This window comes from Mus caroli, chromosome 5 (genome assembly GCF_900094665.2).
Source record: "Mus caroli chromosome 5, CAROLI_EIJ_v1.1, whole genome shotgun sequence".
NCBI classification, from domain to species: domain Eukaryota; kingdom Metazoa; phylum Chordata; class Mammalia; order Rodentia; family Muridae; genus Mus; species Mus caroli.
Window position 1 is genome coordinate 97,778,533 of NC_034574.1, and position 7,128 is coordinate 97,785,660.

Sequence of the window (7,128 nt, forward strand, 5' to 3'; positions counted from 1 at the left end):
GAGAGGCCCATTGGACTTGCAAACTTTATATGCCCCAATATAGGGGAATGCCAGGGCCAAAAGAATGGGAATGGGTGGGTAGGGAAGTGGGGGGGCGCTATGGGGGACTTTTGGGATAGTATTGGAAATGTAATTGAGGAAAATATGTAATAAAAATATAAAAAAAAAATAAATAAAAAGTGGATCCTAAAAAAAAAAAACCAAAGGAAAAAAAAAAATAAAAGATGAAGAAATTGATACCAATGAATGTAAGATTATCTTGGGGAAATTCTCCATTTTTGGGTCAAAAATATTAGTTACCTTTCATCATTATTAGAGATGAGATGAACTACATTCAGTACTGATCTTAGTGTGGGGCTTGGTATCTATAATTTAGTTTGTTGTTATATTCTGTTTTTGAAATAATTGCTGAGTTACAATATGACAGATACCAAATACAAAAAAAAACTTTCTTCATTACATACTTTACATAAAAATTTAGAGGTTAAGAGCTCTGACTGTTCTTCCTGAGGTCCTGATTTCAATTTCCAGCAACCTCATTGCTATGATCTTGAACATTGCATGGCTTCAGAAGGACACCAGTCTAAAACGTTCCACATGAGATTTATCGAGAGAGAGAGAGAGAGGCAACGTGGCAGTGGAAAGAAAGGCAGAAAGAGAGAGAGAGAAAAGGGGTAGTTGCTTTCTTCATATATGGATGATGATGTAATCACAGGTAAAGGTGGGAAGTGAGCCAAGTAGATTCTGGAAATATGGTGGCTGTTGCTTTGGCAACATCTCTGCAGGTTCCCCCTATGTGATGCCATGGGTTTCAGATGTGGTGATACCAACACACATGGTGGCTGACAACCATCTGTAATGGGATCAGAGGCCCTCTATTGGTGTGTCTGAAGAGTTAAAATGTACTCACATAAAATAAGTAAATCTTAAAAATATTTCTGTTACATATATATAATTTTTATTTTTTAAAATACACAGTTCCATAGTGTGATCAGTTATATATGTTTAGCATATATATAGAGATTGGCACTATGGGCATGTACAGCCTTGGTGGGGTAGATATGTCACTGTGTGTACATTAAGACCCTCATCATATCAAACTGGAAGCCAGCATTCTGCTACCAGCCTTTAAATGAAGATGTAGAACTCTCAGCTCCTCCTAGACTATGGTGCTGCCATGTTCCTGCTTTGATGATAATGGACTGAAACTTTGGACCTGTAGGCCAACACCAATTAAACATTGCCCTTATAAGAGTGCCCTTGGTCACGGTGTCTGTTCACAGAAGCAAAACCCTAACTAAAAAGACAGAAACTGGTACCAGGGACTAGGGTTTGCCTATCACTAGGGTGATGCACCTGACCATGCTTTTGTCAGGAAGAGTGTGGATTTGGAGACTTTGGATTTGGAAAGCAGTGGAATGCTTTAAGTTCGGCTTAACACAATATACTAGGAAAAACAGGAATGACTTTTTGGTGATATTCATTTCAACTGTGCAGACCTGGCCCAAGAGGGCTCAGTGGAGAAGGATTTCAGTATGTGGTCTAGAGTCTGTTTTTGTGGTAATTTGTTGAAGAATGTGGCTGCTTTTCGCCCTTGTCAGAAGAGTCTAGATGAGTCTAAGGTACAGAGATTTATATTAAATGCTTTGATAAAAAAGTCTCAAGAAAAAAAAAATCCCATCAGAGTCATCATTATTCTCTGGTTAAGTTCCAGAAAGAGCATTTTGAACAAACATAGCAAGCTTAGAAAGGAAAAATATAAAATACAGGATACAAGTATTAAAGAAGCAACAGGAAGTAAATTGGAACTGAATTCCATCCAGCTAAATTTACATCCAGGCATGGTGGGACACACCGTTAATCCCAGAAAACAAAGCCAAACAGTTCTCTAGGTTCAAGGCCAATCTGGTACAAAGCAGATTCTAGGGAAAGAAATGCTTAAATCCAAGCATAGTGGTACACACATTTAATGACAGCATTACAGGAGACAGATCCATGTAGATCTCAGAGTTCAAGGTCAATCTACGCTGTAAGTTCCAGTAAATCCAAACTTAGGCAGTGAGAGAGTTGGAAAACAGAAAGCTGGTGATAATGTGATAGAAAAAGGGGCCATATTCCAGCCCAAATAAGCAGCAAAACTCAACAGCTTTGGCCATGTGGCTCTGGATATAGAATCAAGAATAGAAAGGTCTACAGAGACAATTGATGCTGGTTGGCTGGAGCTAAGACATTGGTGTTGATTAAGAAGAGACTGGTATCACTGAGGTGAAATCTTCTGGGAAGTGTTCGGTAAGAGCTCAGAGATACTCTGTTCTAGAGATAGCCAAGATAGTACCTTGTCCTACAGCTGTACTTGGTTAGGTGAAAGAATTGCCAAGGTGATATTGGTTTTGAAGGCATGAAGACATCATGAACAACAGCTGAGGTTTGTCACTGTGAGAGACCATGGAAGGCAATTGGTGAAAAGTACAGCCTCAGTTGCAGTTGATGGCCCAGGACTGAAGGAGTCATGAAAAAGAGTTGAGGCTTGGCACCATGAAGAGAGGCTATTTGGTGAATCCAAGTGGTAGCAGAAGTCCCCAGTGTATTGAAGATACCAGTACCGTGGGATGTTCACCAAGAACAGCAGTGTCAGTGGATCAACCTGAGCTTAAAGTGCTACAGAGTGGAGAAAAGAAAAAGTGATACCAGCCCTTTGGAGGTTCCCAGAAAATCATGTGTAGATCTCAGACATTGGAGAATGAAGCTGTGAGGTTGAAGGTGCTTTGGAGACCCAAAAATATTCAAGATGCCAGGGCCATGGGATCCCTGCTGAAGACAGCTGCTAATAGGAAGAAGAACCTGCCCAGGAGAAAGAAGTTTATTGTAGTCAACAAAGATCAAAATGGAGTTGGACATTTGAATATGATAGCTTAGACTTCAGATATGAAAATGCAGAGTTTGGATTTGTACAGGTGGTTTCCTGTCTTCCTTTGGGGATTATAGTTAAGTGATTGAATAAATCTCAGAAGAGACTTTATCATTGGACTTTTAACATTGTTCATACTGCATTGTTGATAAAACATAGTATACACTTTGTGTGCTTTGGAAGTTTGACTAAATGCATATTTTTATCATGCTGTGTGTAGGTGTGGTCCACATAGACTCATGGGTTTGAAAGAGCCTATTGAAGCCAGGCAGTGGAATGCTTGGCGCAGGGATTGGCACTACTTAGAGGTGTCACCTTGTTGGAATAGGTGAGTCACTGTTAGTGTGGGCTTTAAGACCCTCAACTTACCTTCCTGAAAGCCAGTATTCTGCTAGCAGCCTTCAGATGAAGATGTAGAAATCTCAGGTCTTCCTGTATCATGTCTGCCTGGATGGTGACATGTTCTTGCCTTGATGATAATAGATAACCTATGCACCTGTAAGCCAGCCTCAAATAAACGCTAGCCTGTTAAGAGTAGCCCTGGTCATAGTGTCTGTTCACAGAAATAAAACTCTAACTAAGACACACGTATAATTCATTTCTGTGATTTCCCCCTCCATCACTCCTTTTATTTCCCTTACAATCCCTTAAATTATTCTTCTTTACAAGGATCTTTCTTACAGTCACATCTTAGGTCTTATCATGTAGCCCACAGAGTTTAAACAAGGCTGTCTGTGGGATCCTGGGTTTCAGTCTTTCCACTTGAGCCCAATCAATGCTGACCTCTTTCCAAAGATCTGTCAGTAGCCAAAAGTTCACTAGAATGGGGGATGGGCCCACTGAGCCCCTCATTGTTCCTTACTGTGCTGGTGAAGTCTCCACTCTTGTGCAGATACCTGCGGAGTTGAGAGACAGACCACGGTTTCCTTGGTTGTGCATGAGCACAATATTGCATTTCCATTCCTTCTTCTTATCTTCTGGCTCCTGCACCCTTTCTCCCTATATTCTATAATGCACTTAGTTGTATAGGGGGTCTTTCAGGTTTCTGGTTTGGAGTTAAGCAATTTGGTGTTCTGTAGCATGATACTGTGAGCAGACATGAGTCTCTGCATTCACCATAGTTGATAGCATAGGCAACCTCTCTGGCTAATGTTGGCTGTAACCTTTGTCCATGAGAATCATTACAAACATTCAGTGGATAGTTTAGAATTACATCTTTTTAAACAACTGTTAAAAGTTCCTACCCAGGAACTAAGAACTTCTAATAACTTAAGCTGTAATAACTGCACACAGGTAATTAATTTGTCCATTTCCAGTTGGCTCCAGCTGGAAGGTTAAATATTGAGTGTCCCAGGAATTCAGATTGAGGTAAGACATGGATGCTGGGAACGGACATGAACATGGACATGAACATGAACTTGGCCATGGCCATGGGAAAATGGAACTCCCAGATTACAGACAACAAAAAATTGGAGGAAAGCCATTATAAACGATGCGGAAGAACCTTGCTACCTGAGGGCTGAGGGATCCATAGGATCTCAATGAGGCTTGCAGTTACATGGGCAGCTTTGCAGGCAACATCACCTTCACGAGTGTAATATTAAAAGGATTCAAATGGGAGTTTGCGGCATAAGTGGTAGCTTGAGGGACTGAATATTTCCTGGATTTCCAAAATAATGATAAGAAGTAGCACCTTGGGAATTCTCTTTTGTAAAAATAAGATTCGCTCACTGTAGCATCCTTGGCTGTGTGTTTGTCCTTGAAAGAATATTAGTATGGTTTGAGAAAGTAAACAAAACTGTTGTTTTCATAACTAATAAATAAATTTTTTTAAAAAAAAGGATAATCATGATACAAGCTAAAGACAGGTGTCTTTCCCAGAAGCCAATGAGAGTCTAATGACCTGGATCATAAAGAGATCTTCACCAGGGCTAAAGAGATGGCTCAGTGATTAAGAGCACTGATTTTGGGTATCAGGGGGACCCAGGCAACCAGAAGCTCCACCTGAGCAGTAGCAGAGGTGCCTTCTGGTCTGCGATGGTGCACTGAGAAGATCTGGGGTTCAAACTCTGTAGCCAATCCCACAATACCCACAGGAAGATCCTGTCTCAGTTGTTCTAACACTCCCAGGATCACAGGATCAGAGGTGAGGAGGACACAACATCTGCCCCAACACCAGGAGAAACTGTGACCAATAGAACCCTTGCAACAAGGAACTCTGCCAGACCAGTGAAGCAGGTTCCTTCAGGTCTGGGTTGGTGCCCTGAGCAGATGTTGGCCACAAACTCCAAAGCCAGCCCCACACACTAACAGGAAGCTCCACTCCCAGGTGCTCTAACATGCCCAGGATAATAGATCACAGGTGCCCTAAACAGAGCTTGGATGCAAAATCTGCAGCCAGTCCCACAACACCCCAAAGAAGCTCCACTTCCAAGTGCTAACATCCTCAGGAACAAGGGATCCCAGGATCCCAGGAGCTTGGTTACACAAGGATCTCAGGGTCCCAGAGGCAGCTTGACTCCCAGGAGCATTGACAGACTCAGGATCTCAGGGTCAAAGGATGCCAGAGATAGCTGAACTCTGAGGAGTTCTACCACAACCAAGATCACAGGTAAAACAGTCTGCAGGCAGATATAGCCATGGCAGGAAACACTAGAAATAATCAAAAGGCAGGAGGCAAGCTTAACAACATACGCAAAAAAAAACCAGGGTCATTTGGAATCATCAGAAACCAATTCTCCCACCACAGGAAGTCCTGGATACACCTTCACACCAGAAAAGCAAGATTCAGTTCTAAAGTTACTTCTCATGAAGATGAGAGAGGACTTTTAGAAGGACATAAATAACACCCTTAAAGAAATACATGAGAACACATGTAAACAGGTAAAGGCCCTTAAAGTGGAAACATAAATATCCCTTAAAGAATTACAGGGAAACACAATTACACAGGTGAAGGAAATGAACAAAACCATCCAAGATCTAAAAATAGAAATAGAAACATTAAGAAATGACAAAGGGAGTAAACACTGGAGTTAGAAAACCTAGGAAAGAGATCAGGAGTCATAGATGCAAGCATCACCAGCAGAATACAAGAGACAGAAGAGAGAATCTCAGGGGCAGAAGATAACATAGAAAACATGGATACAACAGTCCAAGAAAACGCAAAATGGAATAGGCTTCTAACCAAAAACACCCGAGAAAAACAGGACACAATGAGAAGACCAAATATAAAGAGAATAGATATAGAAGTGAATGAAGATTCCCCCCAACTTAAAGGGCCAGTAAATATCTTCAACAAAATTACAGAAGAAAACTTCCCTAACCCAAAGAAAGGGATGTCCATGAACATACAAGAAGCATGCAAAACTCCAAACAGAATGGAATAGAGAAGAATTGAAATTCCTCCAGTCACATAGTAATCAAAACACCAAATGCAGTAAACAAAGAAGGAATATGAAAAGNAGTAAGGGAAAAAGTCAAGGAACATATAAATGCAGACCTATCAGAATTATTCCAGACTTCTCGACAGAGACTGTGAAAGCTAGAAGACCCCGGGCACATGTCATACAGACTTGAAAGAACAGAAATGCCAACCCAGTGTAATATACCCAGCAAAACTCTCAATTACCATAGTTGGAAAAACCAAGATATTCAATGACAAACAGTATCTTTTCATAAATCCTGCCCTACAAAGAATAATAGATGGAAAACTGGAGGAAACTACACCCTAGAAAAAGCAAGAAAGTGACCTTTCAACAAACCCAAAAGAAGATAGCCACACTGTGATGGTTTGTATATTCTTGGATCAGGGAGTTGCACCATTTGGAGGTGTGGCCTTGTTGGAATAGGTGTGACCTGGTTGGAGTGGGTGTGTCACTGTGGGTGTGGGCATAAGATCCTCACCCTAGTTGCCTGGAAGTCAGTCTTCAAGTAGCACCTGTGGATGAAGACATAGAAGTCTCAGCTCTGCCTGTGCTATGCCTGCCTGGATACCTCCATGCTCCCTCCTTGATGATACTGGACTGTATCTCTGAACCTGTAAGCCAGCCCCAATTAAATGTTGTTTTTATAAAGCTTGCCTTGGTCATGTTGCCTGTTCACAGCAGTAAAACCCTAAGACAGAAATTGGTACTGGGAGTGGGGTATTGCTGTGATAGGCCTGACCATGCTTTTATTTGAAAGAATGTGGATTTTTGGACTTTGGATTTGGAACTCAGTGG

General features: G+C 41.3%; 1 pseudogene; it reads left to right on the plus strand.

Moving 5' to 3' along the window:
- Nucleotides 1–4,283: 4,283 nt before the first annotated feature.
- LOC110293891 lies at nt 4,284–4,598 on the plus strand (annotated as a pseudogene).
- The last annotated feature ends 2,530 nt before the right edge of the window (nt 4,599–7,128 follow it).